The sequence below is a fragment of the Lipotes vexillifer genome, unplaced genomic scaffold (genome assembly GCF_000442215.2).
Source record: "Lipotes vexillifer unplaced genomic scaffold, Lipotes_vexillifer_v1.1 scaffold1486, whole genome shotgun sequence".
In the NCBI taxonomy this organism is placed as follows: domain Eukaryota; kingdom Metazoa; phylum Chordata; class Mammalia; order Artiodactyla; family Lipotidae; genus Lipotes; species Lipotes vexillifer.
Window position 1 is genome coordinate 474,574 of NW_006779719.1, and position 17,156 is coordinate 491,729.

The 17,156-nt window shown below is 37.2% G+C and overlaps 1 protein-coding gene across 1 annotated transcript in view; it reads left to right on the forward strand.

Annotated features, from left to right (window-relative positions):
• JAK2 (Janus kinase 2) overlaps positions 1–17,156 on the forward strand; it is a 140,996-nt gene that overhangs the window by 1,377 nt on the left and 122,463 nt on the right. The gene's annotated exons all lie outside the window — the stretch shown is intronic.

The window sequence follows — 17,156 nt, forward strand, 5'->3', positions numbered from 1 at the left end:
ACCACTTTAGGTATGAGAATCACTTGCTTGTATGTGCACATGTCTTTTAGTGTGTAACATATCTGCAAAGCAGATGTGTCCAACATTTGCCTTAACAAGTATTTACCTGTACAGGAAAGCTACAGTACTTGCTGACTAGTTAAGCATATAATGCTTGTTTTGGCTCTGAGTGTCCTGTGTTTGGAGCTATTTAGCATGTTTTAGGAACCTGTTAAGGAATAGTTTGTTTCATTTACTGGTTTTTCTTAGTGATTTGAGACAGGTGTCTCAGGTATAGGATGGGAACATGATCTTTTCTCTACTTCACCTGGTTATTGCTGAAAGGTGAGATGCTTTTGAGGCAGAATAGGGAAGGACATTGGCTTTGGGGTCAGATCTGGGTTTGAATTCTGGTGTTCCTGCCACTTAATAGTGGTATTATTTAAAATCTCTTTGAGTCTCACTTTCTTATAAGATTGTTGTGAGGATTGAATAAGATTATGCATGCAAAGTAGTACATTGCTTGGCTACTGTGAAAGTCATGGCTGGGCAGGCAAAGGAGGATATTCAGAGAAGGGCACAATGACTGCATAAGGTGATCTGCCAGTGACCAGTGTTTCTTCCTCTTTAGTATAAGGAGAAAAAGGACTTTTATGTCTTGAAGTGGTTAAGGAGTCTTAGAGCCTTTTTATGGAAAGGTTTGACCCTTATCATCTCTCCCCACCCCCCCTCCCCCCCACATTTTTGCCGCCCCTACCAACTGTTGTGCTGCCCTCTTGTGGTTAACCATGCTAATAAGAACTTTCTTTTGCTCCTCTCCCATTATTTTTTATTCTTCTCTTTTTTAGGCCCCTTCCCTTTGCTCCCAGTTTCCTAAACTGTGTGCTGAGGTGGCCCAGAGTGCCACTGAACTCAAGCATGAACTGATAGTTTGAGGTAGTTCACAGTTTCAACATTAGATTGACATATTCCTTTCTACAATGCCATGTTTTTGCAAAGCTGTATTTTTAGAGGTTGCTCTGATAAAAAGCAACTACTGTATGAAACAGGATACTACAGTGTCAAATGTTGTCCAATTTGATTCCAGGTTTGAGAGTTTGTACAGTGTCCAACAAGCACTAAGTTATAAGGACATTAACACTTAAGTGGTTTGAACCCACCTACTTAAGTATTTCTTTTGGCCTAAGGGTGCTATGAAAAAATTACTAAGACTAAGAATTTCCTAAATGGAGAAAGTTTGGGAACCTTTGCCTTAGCTTTTGGTTGGCTTTTCTGGTAAATTTTTTTAAATGGGAAAACTGCATTTTTTAATGTTGGTCATTAATTGATTCCCCTCCCCACCAAAATTATTGATACAACTATTGATACAGCCAGTTATCAATTTATTGATAAAGCCAGTACTAGCTGATCATAGCTTAGTATATTTACTCTCCTATTTAATATCTTTATAGCTTCTGTCTAGCTCTTTCATTTTAGGCTAATCCTATTGATTGTCATTCTAGTTACTTTCTGGTTTTTCCAGTACTGTTTTTCTACTAGTATTTTTGACCATCTCCTTAAACATAACATACCTTAAATGAAAATCATCTTTTTATACCCCTTTGTAATTTCCTTCTCTCCTAGCCGTATAGGCTTTAAATTAGATGTCATCTTTAAACTACCTCTTTCATTTACCTCGAATATTAATCCATTCAACATGTCCTATTCATATTTATTTTGTCATTCATATCTCTGCTTCCCCCACTTTTACCACCTGAATCCCGGGACTCTTATCCTCAGCCTAGAATATTGAAAGTCATATCAACCTCTTAGAATCCAGAGTAGTAAGAAATCAGGTTGAAAATGTGGATTGGAATTAGATTATGGATGGTTTTAAGTGCTAGGATGAGAAGAATGTATCAACACTTTGCTTCATAGGTAATAGACAAGCTTTAAAAGTTTCAGATTGAGAAGGAACTTGCTTAAAAAAGTATTTTAAGAAAATCACAGTGGCACCAGCACTGGGTAGAATATGAGTTGGGAAGAGAAGTGATAAAGCTAGGAAACTAATCTGGGCCTGAGGTAATGAGGATTTGGCTTTAGTGAAAATACGACTGGAGAGATGTCACACAAGGCTTAATTCTGGACTGAATAAGAAAGGAAGATGTAGTGGGGGGAGGGAGAGGAGTAATCAAAAATGACTGAACTTTTGATCTTCAGTGACAGAGGAAATCAAAGAGTGTTGAAACTCTTAAGATATCTGAGAACATGTGCATTAGGAAACCCAGAGAGGTTTAAAAATGTGGCCAAAGTTACTCACCTAGTTGGTGACAAAAAAAGAACTAGGGTTTTATTAATGACAGTACTGACAGAAATAGGTACGAGGTATTAGTAGCTGGTTGATGGGATACAGACAACTGGGCTTATATATTGGATATGTTGAGTTTGAGGTGACAGTGGGGTAAGTAAGTGAAAATGGATAGCCAGACAGTGGGACAATATGACTAGAACGTAATAGAGAAATTTAAGGCTGGAATTGTGCTTAGAGAGAAGAGCAGTGCATCTGAGATTGAGCCTTGGGAATTGCACATAATTAGAGAATGGGTGAAAGAAGAGGAATTGGCAAAGGCGACAAAGATGGAGCAGTCAGTGTGAGAAGCAGGTGGGTGGGTAGGTTAAGAAGGTGGGATTGATTAACAAGTTTACCATTGTTGATCACTGCCAAGAAGTGAGAAGAATCAGAATTTTAAAAGGTCTTGGGACTTCCCTGGTGGCACAGTGGTTAAGAATCCGCCTGCCAATTCAGGGGACACAGGTTCGAGCCCTGGTCCGGGAAGATCCCACGTGCCACAGAGCAACTAAGCCCATGCACTACAAGTACTGAGCATGTATCTAGAACCCTCGAGCCACAACTACTGAGCCCACGTGCCACAACTACTGAAGACCGTGCACCTAGAGCCCATGCTCCGCAACAAGAGAAGCCACCGCAATGAGAAGCCTGCACACCGCAATGAAGAGTAGCCCCCTTTTGCCACAACTAGAAAAAGCCCGTGCACAGCAACGAACACCCAATGCAGCCAAAAATAAATAAATTAATTAATTTTTAAAAAAAGAAAAAGGTCTTAAAAATGTGTACTGCTGTTTTTCCTAATATAAAACCTAGAAAAGCAGAAGAAAGAATAAAATTGCTTATGGTTTCCCCATGCAGAAATAACCATTGCAAATATTTTGTTCTCTCTAGTATAACAAAAAACTGTTGAATTTGACTTTTGGTTGATCAGTGGAGACTTCTATTCAAAGCTCTCCATCCCTGGGACTAATGATGAGAATTTTAGACACAATAAAGACTAGGAGGTATTTTTTTGACAGAATGTTTATTATTCATCTGTGTCCTCTCATATCACACTACACAGGGACCCATATTCCTTATGGGCATTAGCCCTGCATTTATATTATTTGAATGAGTAGACATTCAGTGGTTACCATTAGACATTCATTGGTCTGTCAGTTTAGACAAATAACCTCTAGGTGCAATTGTAAGATCTGAATAAAATGATAAGATATTAATTGTTAAAAGGAAAGAGAAATTCTTGGTAGATAACTTATAAAACCGAAGGTAGCATAATTAAGAGTATTCAGATTAGGAGAATTGGAAAGGACAAAGGAAGTGTTACCTGTTTTTGAAGCCTGTACAGTATAGCTATTCTAAAGGTGAATGAGGTAGAGATAGTCCATGGCTATTTGTTTTGCTTGAATGAGTATTTTGATCTTCACAAGGACACTCTTCTGCCTTTTTTGGTATCAGTCCTTGAGAATAGGGCATTCATTATTGCTTACTAGGTTATTTTAATAAATTCTGATTATGAAATATGCCAGTAGGTAATATTTTTATAATATAAGAGGTAGTGTGTTGTGAGGAAGTACACTGTTTTGAAATCAGGGGATCAAGGACTGACTGCTGTCAATATAGTGTGTGATTTTGAGCAAGTCACATAATCAGTGAGTCTTGTTTTTTCCTCATTTGGAAAATGAAGGAGTGGACTAAATTTTTTAAAAAGCACTTTACTTTAAAAAGGTGAAATCACATGGTAAAGTGTGTATAAAGTTTAAGAAGTAAATGGTTTGAATGTTTATAACAAAAAACAGCAGCCCCTTGCCTCTGCCCCCCTCCCCCCATCTCTGATTCTTGTTCTCCAGGAAACCACTTTCAAATCTTAAAACAGTGTCTTCTGGTACTTAGCTCCATATGTGTAAATAACACAATCCACCATCAATAGGCCCCTTTCCTCCAATTCTGTATCTGTACCTGTACTCTGCCCTTCCCTCCTTTACAATGTATGTACTATTCAGTGTCCCATGTAAGACTTCTTCATCTATTTGGGTAGAGGAAACCATCCCCTTTTGCCTTCAAGGACTTTAGCACCTCTCCTTTTCTTGCATTCTCAATTTTTCCCTCTACTGGATCATTTCTATTAGTATGTATTATAGTTGCTATTACTTTGTGACAAAACCACCCCAAAACTTAGTGATGAAAAATAACTACTTTATTAGACTCATATTACGAGTCAGTATTTCAGATAGGGCACACCAGAGATGACTTGTTTCCACACTACAGTGTCTAGGACCTCAGTTGGGAAGAGTTGCTGGCTGGGGGTAATTTGAAGGTAGAGGGCTAGAATCATCTGGAGGTGTCTTCACTCACATGACTGGTAATTGACACTGGCTGTTGACTCAGATCTTAGCTGGGGCTCTTAACTGGTTGTACATGTGGCTTGGACTTCCTTAAAATATCGGGGCCTCAGGGTAGTTGGCTTTCTTACCTGGTGAGTCAGGGTTTAAAAGTGAGTATTTCAGTGAACATGGCGAGGTGGGGGTGGGGAATAGACTCTGCTTCTTGTGTTACCGAACCAGGTTCCTTTGCCTGATGTGCAGGAAGCCACATGCTGAGATGCTGAGGTTTGCAGCAGAGAAAATGTTTACTCATGGGGCAGCCAAGTGAGGAGACTGGAGAACAAATCTCAAATCTGCCTTCCCAGAGGTGAAGCGCTTGGGATATTTATGGAATAAAGGAGAATGGTGGTCTGAGGCATGGGGAAAGGTGATTGGAAGCAGGAAAAAAGTGCTGTAATTGAAGTTCTGCATATGCACAACTGAGCTGCATGCTTCTTCATGGGGTGCATGTTCAGAAAATGGTGGCATTAGTGTGATCTGAGGGTGGAGCTTTTGGTCTTCTGACATGAAAAGGTGATCCATTGGACAATCAGGCAGTCCCAGTTGAATGGGTGGTGGTCTCAGCTGGGTTGAGCTGGTCAAGAACTAGCTCCTGAAAAACAACTTAGGCAAGCATTATTATAGTGACTTATAGTCTAAGGTATTATCTATGAGAAAGCTGTTGGGAGTTTAGATATATTGCTTGGCTAATGACTGTTAGCTATATGGATTTTAAAATCAACTAAAGGCAGGCGATTAAAAGCAAGTGAGTCAGGTTAGGTTTGGTGGACCTAATCAGGTTAGCCCTCGGTATAAACTGGGGAGTGGCAAGGTCACATTGTGGAAGAAAACATGGGATAGGAGATTTTGTTATGGCTATCTCTGGACAATATTATTGCCGTAATTGCCATTTTGCCACACTTCACATCCCTTCTATTCCAAAATACACTAACCCCTTCCTCAGAGACCTCTAATTCACATCCCATAATGACATTGCTCAAAATCCAGTATCTCATCATTGAAATCAGGTCCAGATGAAGATGAGGTTCCTTGGGTATGGTTTCTTGAGAATGATTCCTTTTTAACTGAAGACCTGTGAAAAGACAAGTAATATGCCCTCACATAATTAAACTACAAGATTGGAAAGGCATGCATTAACTGCATTAGACATTCCTGTTCAAAAAAGAGGGAAAAAGGGAGTCACATGGCATTCTATAGCAATTCTGAAACCTGGCTGTGTGCATGATGGCAGTTCCTTGATTAGGGTTCAGTCCTGTTCCCTGGAAGTTGTTCTTAGTGAGCCGTGGCATCTTCTTTTGATCTTTGGCTTCACCTTCTGAATCATTTTTTTTTTCCCCAGAAGAACTGATCTTGTTTACCACTGAGTAAGCTTCTGAGCTTGCTTCCTGCCTGTAGTAGTTTGGGGTCCAAATGCCTCCTTTTATTTTACATTATTACTTTCCCTTTCATTCTAAGCTAATGTAACTCCAGTAAAAACTTTGTGGACTTCCTGTGTGTCAGTTCATAATCTACTCCATCAGATAAAAGTCATACCCACAAATCTGTTTTGAGAGGAACTTTTTGCTACCTTAGGCTTCTGTGAAGCTGCTGTAGAACAATATCCTTAAGATCCTAAGGTAATCTCTTGTTTGAAAGGATCTGTGAGGTACTGGTTCAGATCTTTCTGAGGTCTGAACAGTGGTCCCACTCTAGATTTGGTTTTTGCCTTGAGGCCCTTTCTTTAAGAACATTTTGCTGGCTGAAAAGAGTGTTCTTAGCCCTTTACATTTCATTGAAATTCCACTCAGGAAGTGAATAGCTCATTTTTTATTTCCTCTTGCTGCTCTTTCACTTATAAAGGCAGATAGAAGAAGCTAGCTGTTTCTTCAACATTCTACCTAGAATCTTCTTAATTTATTAAGTATATGTTTTATTTTCCATGTTACCATAGGTGATAGTTTTGCTAAACTTTACTATATAACAAGGATCTCCTTTTATTTAGCTTTCAGTAGCATTTTCATCATTTTCCTTTAAGCCCTCACTGACAGCCTCCTTGAGGCCAGTTAAGTTTCCATTAAATCTCTTCAAGGCCCTTTAAATTTGTGAATACAAACTCCAGATGGGTCCCTGTCTGTTTCTGGCCTTACTAGAACTGTTCCCTTACCCAGTAGTTCTTTTTTTTTTTTTTTTTTTTTTTTTTTTTTTTTTGTGGGCTTTGTGGTATGCGGGCCTCTTACTGTTGTGGCCTCTCCCGTTGCAGAACATAGGCTCCGGACGCGCAGGCTCAGTGGCCATGGCTCACGGGCCCAGCCACTCCGTGGCATGTGGGATCTTCCCGGACCGGGGCACGAACCCGTGTCCCCTGCATCGGCAGGTGGACTCTCAACCACTGCGCCACCAGGGAAGCGCCCCCAGTAGTTCTTAATCAGAATTACCTAGAGGTCTTGTTTACACACAGTTTGCTGGGCCCTGTGCCCAGAGTTTCTGATTCATTAGGTCTGTAGTGGGACCTGAGAATTTGCATTTCTGATAGGTTCCCAAGTGATGCTGATGATGTTAGTTTGGGTACCAAACTGTGAGAGTTACTGATTTAAACCAGGATTTGGCAGTATTTCTCTTAAAGAACAGAGAGTAAACATTTTGGGCTTTTCAGGCAAGATTGTCTCTAATGCAACTACTCAACTCTACCATTGTGGTGCAAAAGCAGCCATAAATGAAGAGACATGTAAAGCTTTATATATGAAACAGGCAGTTTTGTAAAGCTTTCTTTACAAAAACAGGTAACTGTCTGAATTTGACCTGTGAGCTGTAGTTTGCCAATTCCTAATTTATACCATTACTTGACTCCATATTGTCTTCAAGCTACTGCCCCATTTCTACTGCATTTTGGAGCACAGCTCTTTGGAACAGTTGTCTCTATTTGTCTCTTCTTTTTATTCTCTCTTAAAATGTTTATGTCCTGCTGCCTGGCTCTTTGGTGGGGCTAATGGCGGACTCTGGGAGGGCTCATGCCAAGGAGTACTTCCCAGAACTTCTGCTGCCAGTGTCCTTGTCCTCACGGTGAGCCACAGCCACCTGCCACCTCTGCAGGAGACCCTCCAGCACTAGCAGGCCGCACCACAAGACTTGCAGGATCTTAGTTCCCCGACCAGGGATTGAACCTGCGCTCTCTGCAGTGGAAGTGTGGAGTCTTAACCACTGGACTGCCAGATGAGGACACCACGTTAGTTAAATTGGCAAAGAAGGATTCAATCCCAGACAGTTGACTCAGCAAGGTCACCCACCATCCTAGAAGTCTTGCTCCTGGTAGCTGCCAAGCCTACATCTGACTAAATTTAATTCATCTTCTAAAATCTTTTTTAGAAACTCTGAGCCCTGGTCTTGACTATGATGGACAAGTCTTCAAGGAGGATTCCAAACAACTAATATGGCACTCAATCTCAACTTAAATACAGAAATGAGCTGAAAAATGGTTCCAGTAAAGGATTCTTCATGTTGAATAATCAAGCCATTATTATAGCATTATGACAAAATGAAGACTCATCTTGGTCTAATATTTAACTGAAGGTAAAATCAGAATATTTATGATGACTGTAAATTTATTATATCTAATTTTTTAAGTACTAGGTTCCCAGAGTTCCTTCAATAATTTTTCTGGGATAGCCTCATCCATCAGAGGGCAGACAGCAGAAGCAAGAAGAACTACAGTCCTGCAGCCTGTGGAACAAAAACCATATTCACAGAAAAATAGACAAGATGAAAAGGCAGAGGGCTATGTATCAGATGAAGGAACAAGATAAAACCCCAGAAAAACAACTTAATGAAGTGGAGATAGGCAACCTTCCAGAAAAAGAATTCAGAATAATGATAGTGAAGATGATCCAGGACCTCGGAAAAAGAATGGAGGCAAAGATCGAGAAGATGCAAAAAATGTTTAACAAAGACCTAGAAGAATTAAAGAACAAACAAACAGAGATGAACAATACAATAAATGAAACGAAAACTACACTAGAAGGAATCAATAGCAGAGTAACTGAGGCAGAAGAATGGATAAGTCACCTGGAAGACAGAATGGTGGAATTCACTGATGGGAACAGAATAAGGAAACAAGAATGAAAAGAAATGAAGACAGCCTAAGAGACCTCTGGGATAACATTAAACAGCAGCATTCACATTATAGGGGTCCCAGAAGGAGAAGAGAGAGAGAAAGGACCCAAGAAAATATTTGAAGAGATTATAGTGGAAAACTTCCCTAACATGGGAAAGGAAATAGCCATCCATGTCCAGGAAGTGCAGAGAGTCCCATACAGGATAAACCTAAGGAGGAACACGCTGAGACACATAGTAATCAAATTGGCAAAAATTAAAGACAAAGAAAAATTATTGAAAGCAGCAAGGGAAAAACAACAAATAACATACAAGGGAACTCCCATAAGGTTAACAGCTGATTTCTCAGCAGAAACTCTAGAAGCCAGAAGGGACTGGCATGACATAAAGTGATGAAAGGGAAGAACCTACAACCAAGATTACTCTACCTGGCAATGATCTCATTCAGATTCGATGGAGAAATCAAAAGCTTTACAGATAAGGAAAAGCTGAGAGAATTCACCACCATCAAACCAGCTCTACAGCAAATGCTCAAGGAACTTCTGTAAGTGGGAAACACAAGAGAAGAAAAGGACCTACAAAAACAAACTGAAAACACTTAAGAAAATGGTAATAGGAACATACATGTCGATAATTACCTTAAACGTGAATGGATTAAATGCTCCAGCCAAAAGACACAGGCTTGCTGAATGGATACAAAAACAAGACCCATATATATGCTGTCTACAAGAGACCCACTTCAGACCTACGGACACATACAGACTGAAAGTGAGGGGTTGGAAGAATATATTCCATGCAACTGGAAATCAAAAGAAAGCTGGAGTAGCAATACTCATATCAGATAAAATAGACTTTAAAATAAAGAATGTTACAGGAGACAAGGAAGGACACTACATAATGATCAAGGGATCAATCCAAGAAGAAGATATAACAATTATACATGCACCCAACATAGGAGCACCTCAGTACATAAGGCAACTGCTAACTGCTCTAAAAGAGGAAATCGATGGTTAACACAATAATAGTGGGGGACTTTAACACCTCACTTACACCAATGGACATATCATTCAAACAGAAAATTAAGAAGGAAACACAAGCTTTAAATGAAACAATAGGCCAGATAGATTTAATTGATATTTATAGGACCTTCCATTCCAAAACAGCAGATTACACTTTCTTCTCAAGTGTGCATGGAACATTCTCCAGGATAGATCACACCTTGGGTCACAAACCAAGCCTCAGTAAATTTAAGAAAACTGAAATCATATCAAGCATCTTTTCTGACCACAATGCTATGAGATTAGAAATCAGTTACATGGGAAAAAAATGTAAAATACACAAACACCTGGAGGCTAAAAGTACGTTACTAAATAGCCAAGAGATCACTGAAGAACTCGAAGAGGAAATCAAAAAATACCTAGAGACAAATGACAATGAAACCACAATGATCCAAAACCTATGGGATGCAGGAAAAGCAGTTCTAAGAGGGAAGTTTATAGCTATACAAGTCTACTTCAAGAAACAAGAAAAATCTCAAATAAACAATCTAACCTTACACCTAAAGGAACTAGAGAAAGAAGGACAAACAAAACCCAAAGTTAGCAGAAGGAAAGAAATCATAAAGATCAGAGCAGAAATAAATGAAATAGAAACAAAGAAAACAATAGCAAAGATCAATAAAAATAAAAGCTGGTTCTTTGAGAAGATAAACAAAATTGATAAACCGTTAGCCAGACTCATCAAGAAAAAGAGGGAGAGGACTCAAATCAATAAAATTAGAAATGAAAAAGGAGAAGTTACAACAGACACCGCAGAAATACAAAGCATCCTAAGAGACTACTACAAGCAACTCTATGCCAACAAAATGGACAACATGGAAGAAATGGACAAATTCTTAGAAAGGTATAACCTTCCAAGACTGAACCAGGAAGAAATAGAAAATATGAACAGACCAGTCACAAGTAATGAAATTGAAACTGTGATTAAAAATCTTCCAACAAACAAAAGTCCAGGACCAGATGGCTTCACAGGTGAATTCTGTCAAAAACTTAGAGAAGAGCTAACACCCATCCTTCTTAAACTCTTCCAAAAAATTTCAGAGGAAGGAACACTCCCAAACTCATTCTATGAGGCCACCATCACCCTGATACCAAAACCAGGCAAATATACTACAACAAAAGAAAATTACAGACCTATATCACTGATGAATATAGATGCAAAAATCCTCAACAAAATACTAGCAAACATAATCCAGCAACACATCAAAAGGATCATACACCATGAGCAAGTGTGATTTATCCCAGAGATGCAAGGATTCTTCAATATACGCAAATCAATCAATGTGATACACCATATTAACAAATTGAAGAATAAAGACCATATGATCATCTCAATAGATGCAGAAAAAGCTTTTGACAAAATTCAACACCCATTTGTGATAAAAACTCTGCAGAAAGTGGGCATAGAGGGAACCAACTTCAACATAATAAAGGCCATATACGGCAAACCCACAGCAAACATCGTTCTCAATGGTGAAAAACTGAAAGCATTTCCTCTAAGATCAGGAAAAAGACAAGGATGTCCACTCTCACCACTGTTATTCCACATAGTTTTGGAAGTCCTAGCCATGGCAATCATAGAAGAAAAAGAAATAAAAGGAATACAAATTGGAAAAGAAGAAGTAAAACTGTTTGCAGATGACATGATAATGTACATGGAGAATCCTAAAGATGCCACCAGAAAACTACTAGAGCTAATCAATGAATTTGGTAATGTTGTAGGATACAAAATTAATGCACATAAATCTCTTGCATTCCTATACACTAATGATGAAAAATCTGGAAGAGAAATTAAGGAAACTGTCCCATTTACCATTGCAACAAAAAGAATAAAAATACCTAGGAATAAACCTACCTAGGGAGACAAAAGACCTGTATGCAGAAAACTACAAGCCACTGATGAAAGAAATTAAAGATAACATAAACAGATGTAGAGATATACCATTTTCTTGGATTGGAAGAATCAATATTGTGAAAATGACTATACTACCCAAAGCAATCTACAGATTCAGTGCAATCCCTATCAAATTACCATTGGCATTTTCTTACAGAACTAGAACAAAAAATCTTAAAATTTGTATGGAGACACAAAAACCCCAAATAGCCAAAGCAGTCTTGAGGGAAAAAAACGGAGCTGGAGGAATCAGACTCCCTGACATTAGACTATACTACAAAGCTACAGTAATCAAGACAATATGGTACTGGCACAAAAACAGAAATAAAGATCAATGGAACAGGATACAAAGCCCAGAGTTAAACCCACGCACCTATGGTCAACTAATATATGACAAAGGAGACAAGGATATACAATGGAGAAAAGACAATCTCTTCAGTAAGTGGTGCTGGGAAAACTGGACAACTCCATGTAAAAGAATGAAATTAGAACACTCCCTAACACCATCCACAAAAATAAACTCAAAATGGATTAGAGACCTAAATGTAAGCCCGAGCAGTATAAAACTCTTAGAGGAAAACATAGGCAGAACATTCTTTGACATAAATCACAGCAAGATATTTTTTGATCCACCTCCTAGAGTAATGGAAAGAAAAAGAAAAACAGATGAGACCTAATGAAACTTAAAAGCTTTTTCACAGCAAAGGAAACCATGAACAAGACAAAAAGACAACCCTCAGAATGGGAGAAAATATTTGCAAATGAATCTTTGGACAAAGGATTAATCTCCAAAATATATAAACAACTCATGCAGCTCAATATTAAAAAAACAACCCAATCCAAAAATGAGCAGAAGACCTAAATAGACATTTCTCCAAAGAAGACATGTAGATAGTCAAGAAGCACATGAAAATCTGCTCAGCATCACTAATTATTAGAGAAATGCAAATCAAAACTACCATGAGGTATCACCTCACACCAGTTAGAATGGGCATCATCAGAAAATCTACAAACAACAAATGCAGGAGAGGGTGTGGAGAAAAGGGAACCCTCTCGTACTGTTCGTGGGAATGTAAATTGATACAGCCACTCTGGAGAACCATATGGAGGTTCCTTAAAGAAATAAAAATAGAATTACCATATTACCCAGCAATCCCACTACTGGGCATATACCCAGAGAAAACCATAATTCAAAAAGACAGATGCACCCCAATGTTCATTGCAGCACTATTTACAATAGCCATGTCATGGAAGTAACGTTAAATGCCCTTCGACAGACGAATGGATAAAGAAGTTGTGTTACATATATACAATGGAATATTGAAACGAAATTGGGTCATTTGTAGAGACATGGATGGATCTAGAGACTGTCATACAGAGTGAAGTAAGTCAGAAAGAGAAGAACAAGTATCGCGTATTAATGCATCAATGTGGAACCTAGAAAATCGTATAGATGAACCGGTTTGCTGAGCAGAAATTGAGACACAGAAGTAGAGAAAAAACATACGGACAGCAAGGGGAGAAGTGGTAGGGGGTGGGGGTTGTGGTGTGATGAATTGGGAGATTGGGATTGACATGTATTCACTGATGTGTATAAAATGGATGACTAATAAGAAAAAAATAATTTTTCTGATCTTAAAAAAATAGTTATGTGCTTTTTGAATAGGTAACACATTTAAATGTGTTTAAATTCAATTTAAATTCAAAAAGTAGTATCTTTGTACATAAGTCAGTTTGTGTGTATGTGACTATAAATATAGGTTAAATAAATAGAAGAGGAATTGCTGATTTAAAAGTGGTATGTGTTATTTATTTCTATAAATATTGCCAAGTTTACCTCCATAGAAATGCCAATTTATACTTTTCTACACTTTTCAGGTGGTTTGATCTTTGCCAATTTGAGATGTGAAAAATGGAATCTCATTATAATTTTAACTTTAAATTTTCTTTTCCTGGGAGCTGTTCACTCTCATCCTGGCTCATTTTCTGTTGGGTTGTTGACCTTTTACTTTGATTTGTGAGAGTTTTTTTTATACTAGGGAAAATAACTCTGTGTTTGGGAAATGCATTGTAAATATTTTCTCCACGTTGTATTTTTATCTTTTTTGCTTCTCTTTATAGTGTGATTTTGTTTTGCCATGCATATGTTTTTATTTTTCATTTCTTTTCAGTCCTTTTTGTCAGTTATCAGTCTTTTATTTGTTTTTAATCATACTTCATTAGGTCCCTCTCATCCCTGAAATCATGTTTTTGAAACTTTCCCATGTTTTCTTGATTCAGCTGGTATTTATATTGGTGCAAGGTATAAGGTGGAATCCAACCTTCTCCTCCAGATCGTTGTCTGATTGTTCCAACACTATCTGTTGAATAATCAATCTTTTCTCTGCTGTTGTGAAATGGTAGTGTTTTAAACTGTGTATATAGCTGGGTTTATTTCCTGACTTTGTTTCAACAAAGGCTCCTGTGAAACTGTACTGTGAGTTCTAGGTCAGGGAATATTTCTATTAGTTTCTTCATTTTCAGGTCCTATATAGTATTTGGCATGCAGGAGGTATTCAAATGTTTGAAAATAAAATGAACAAGTCAACAGTTTAGAGACATAAGCAGATCTTTGTGTCAATTATGCAATTTAATTCTATTTAATTTCCCTTTTTATTGTTTTTTTAAAAAAATATTTATTTATTTATTTGGCTGAGCCAGGTCTTAGTTGTGGCACACCAGATGTTTGTTGTGGCATGTGGGGTCTTTAGTTGCAGCATGTGGGATCTAGTTCCCTGACCAGAGATCATACTTGGGCCCCCTGCATTGGGAGCGTGGAGTCTTAGCCACTGGACCACCAGGGAAGTCCCGTTTTTCTTATTTTTAAACTTGGATCTGACTTTGGTTTTTCCGTTTCTCTTTTACCTTTTTTTTTTGGCTTTATTGTGAGGTCTTATTTTTTGTATTTGATGAATGGATTTTTGCTAACTTAAGATCTTTTCTTCTTTTCCTAATCTATTTTTGGCCTTTAATTGTTGTTAATAATTTAACAGTGGCTAAATTGTGGTTTTATCTGTATCACATTTGCCTACCAAGAGAAGTTTGTCACTTCATAATGGCAGTCCATAGCCTAGGGTGAATCATTTGAGAACTGGAATACCCAAGGAAAAATTAATTTAAGGACTGATTATTACATCTGTGGATAATTGACCAGAACAGAAACGATAGAATTAAAGGTGAGTCTGGTTTTATAACTTAATATTTTGAAAAACTGAACTTAAGCTTTTGTAATGGATGGATACTACTTTGTATATAAAATATATATAAACAAGAGAATCAAAGTAGTAGCCTGTCTTGTTAAAAAATATTATTCCTGCTTTTACCCCCAACTCTCCTTCCCACAGACTTTTTAAAGGCAAATATTCAGTGATAATTGGAATATATTTATTACCTGGAACATTTTAAATTATTAATAATAAAATAAGTACGCCTTTCATTGTAATAAGTTTCACAGTGTGGCTGATTATGGTGGTCAGTAAATAGAACATTGTATTAGGAACAGTCTTCATGGTAGGAGTTATTTCTCTCCTTTGATACTACTTTCCTTCCTCTACCTCTCACCCTTTGTTTATAGGCAACCATTAGATATATTGGTTTAACAAAGGTTTAACTTGGAAAGATTTGTTCCGAGAGGATTTCAGCACTTGGGGAATGACCAGAGAAGAAAATAGTAAATTATGGTACAAGTTTGTTTGATTTATGATGGTTAATGTGGAAGTGGAAATCCATCCAAACTAGAAAATACTTTAGTGTCTAGAAAATTAAATTTCATTTCCATGTTTATGTATTCCTGATTCTTGTTTATGCATAAGTGGTTTATTTTTTATCTGACGCATTATAATCTTTACAGAATTACTTCATTAGAATGTCTAAAATAGTATTTTTCTAAAATGATAGTATTTTAAAAATCAGTATGAACTTAAATTCATACTGATTTAAATAACTTTAGATTTTTTGAATGTCAATAGCGAAAAATAGTGTTAAGTACTTCAGTAGTAGAATTAGTTAAATATCCTGTGCAATTTTATTTTCTATAGGCAAACTCATCGCTTGTTAATATAAAAAAATTTCTTGGTAGTATAAGCTTGGAGTATGATGGTTTTGAAATGAAATCTTAAGGGTCACTCCTCCCCTCCCCCATGATGCACAGCACTTTCAGAGATCTATTCAAAGACTTTCCCCCATCTTTATTTTCACCTTTTCCTATGTAGTCATCATGAAGCATGATTCTGAGGAGTGGCTCAAAATGTGTTCCTAGGACGAAAAATAGGGAAAGGAGATAAATTTGCTGAAGAATTTACATTTTCTCTGCTTTCTATTTGTATATAATCCATGGTATCAAGTTTCTTAGGAGATCTTTTAAATTATTGCTTGTCATGCATATATTTCTGTGACTGACCCAGGGTAAAATGATGAAGTTTGACTTCATTGTCCTTTAAATGTGTACCTGTTCTCATCCTTTTCTTCTCTAAAACCTCAAAGTTGAGTAAATATTCATCTCAAATCCATTACTTCTTATGTGAAAGAATCATGATGTTGTTTTAAAATACATACATTTGCATATATTTTATACACGGTTTTAAGAGTCAATATTAGAGTAATGTACATGTGTTGAACAGTATCTCTTCAAACAGAAAAAGTCAGGTGCATAAACGTGGTCATCTAAAAATTACATTCATTAATCAAAGGGGAAAAAAAGATTACAGGTCCTTTAGTGATTGGTTTAATAAATTGCTTAATAAATTTTAGTATCTTTCTGGATTTTTAATTTAATTTAATTTTTTTGCACTTAATGGTTTTTAAAAAATTTTTTATTGGGGATATAGTTGATTTACAGTGTTGTGTTAGTTTCAGGTGTACAGCAAGTGAATCTGTTATACATATACATATATCCACTCTTTTTTAGATACTTTTCCCATATAGGCCATTACAGAGTATTGAGTAGAGTTCCCTGTGCTATACATTCGGTCCTTACTAGTTATCTGTTTTATATATAGTAGTGTGTATGTGTCAATCCCAATCTTTCAGTTTATCCCTCCCCCCGCCTTATCCCCTGGTAACCATAGGTTAATTTTCTACATCTGTAACTCTATTTGTGTTTTGTAGATAAGTTCATTTGTAGCCTTTTTCAGATTCCACATGTAAGTACTATCATATGATATTTGTCTTTCTCTGACTTACTTCACTCAGTATGACAATCTCTAGGTCCATCCATATTGCTGCAAATGGCATTATTTTGTTCTTTTTTATGGTTGAGTAATATTCCATTGTATATATGTACCACATCTTCTTTATCCATTCCTCTGTTGATGAACATTTAGGTTGCTTCCATATCTTGGTGGCTATTGTAAATAGTGCTGCAATGAACATTGGGGTGTGTGTATCTTTTT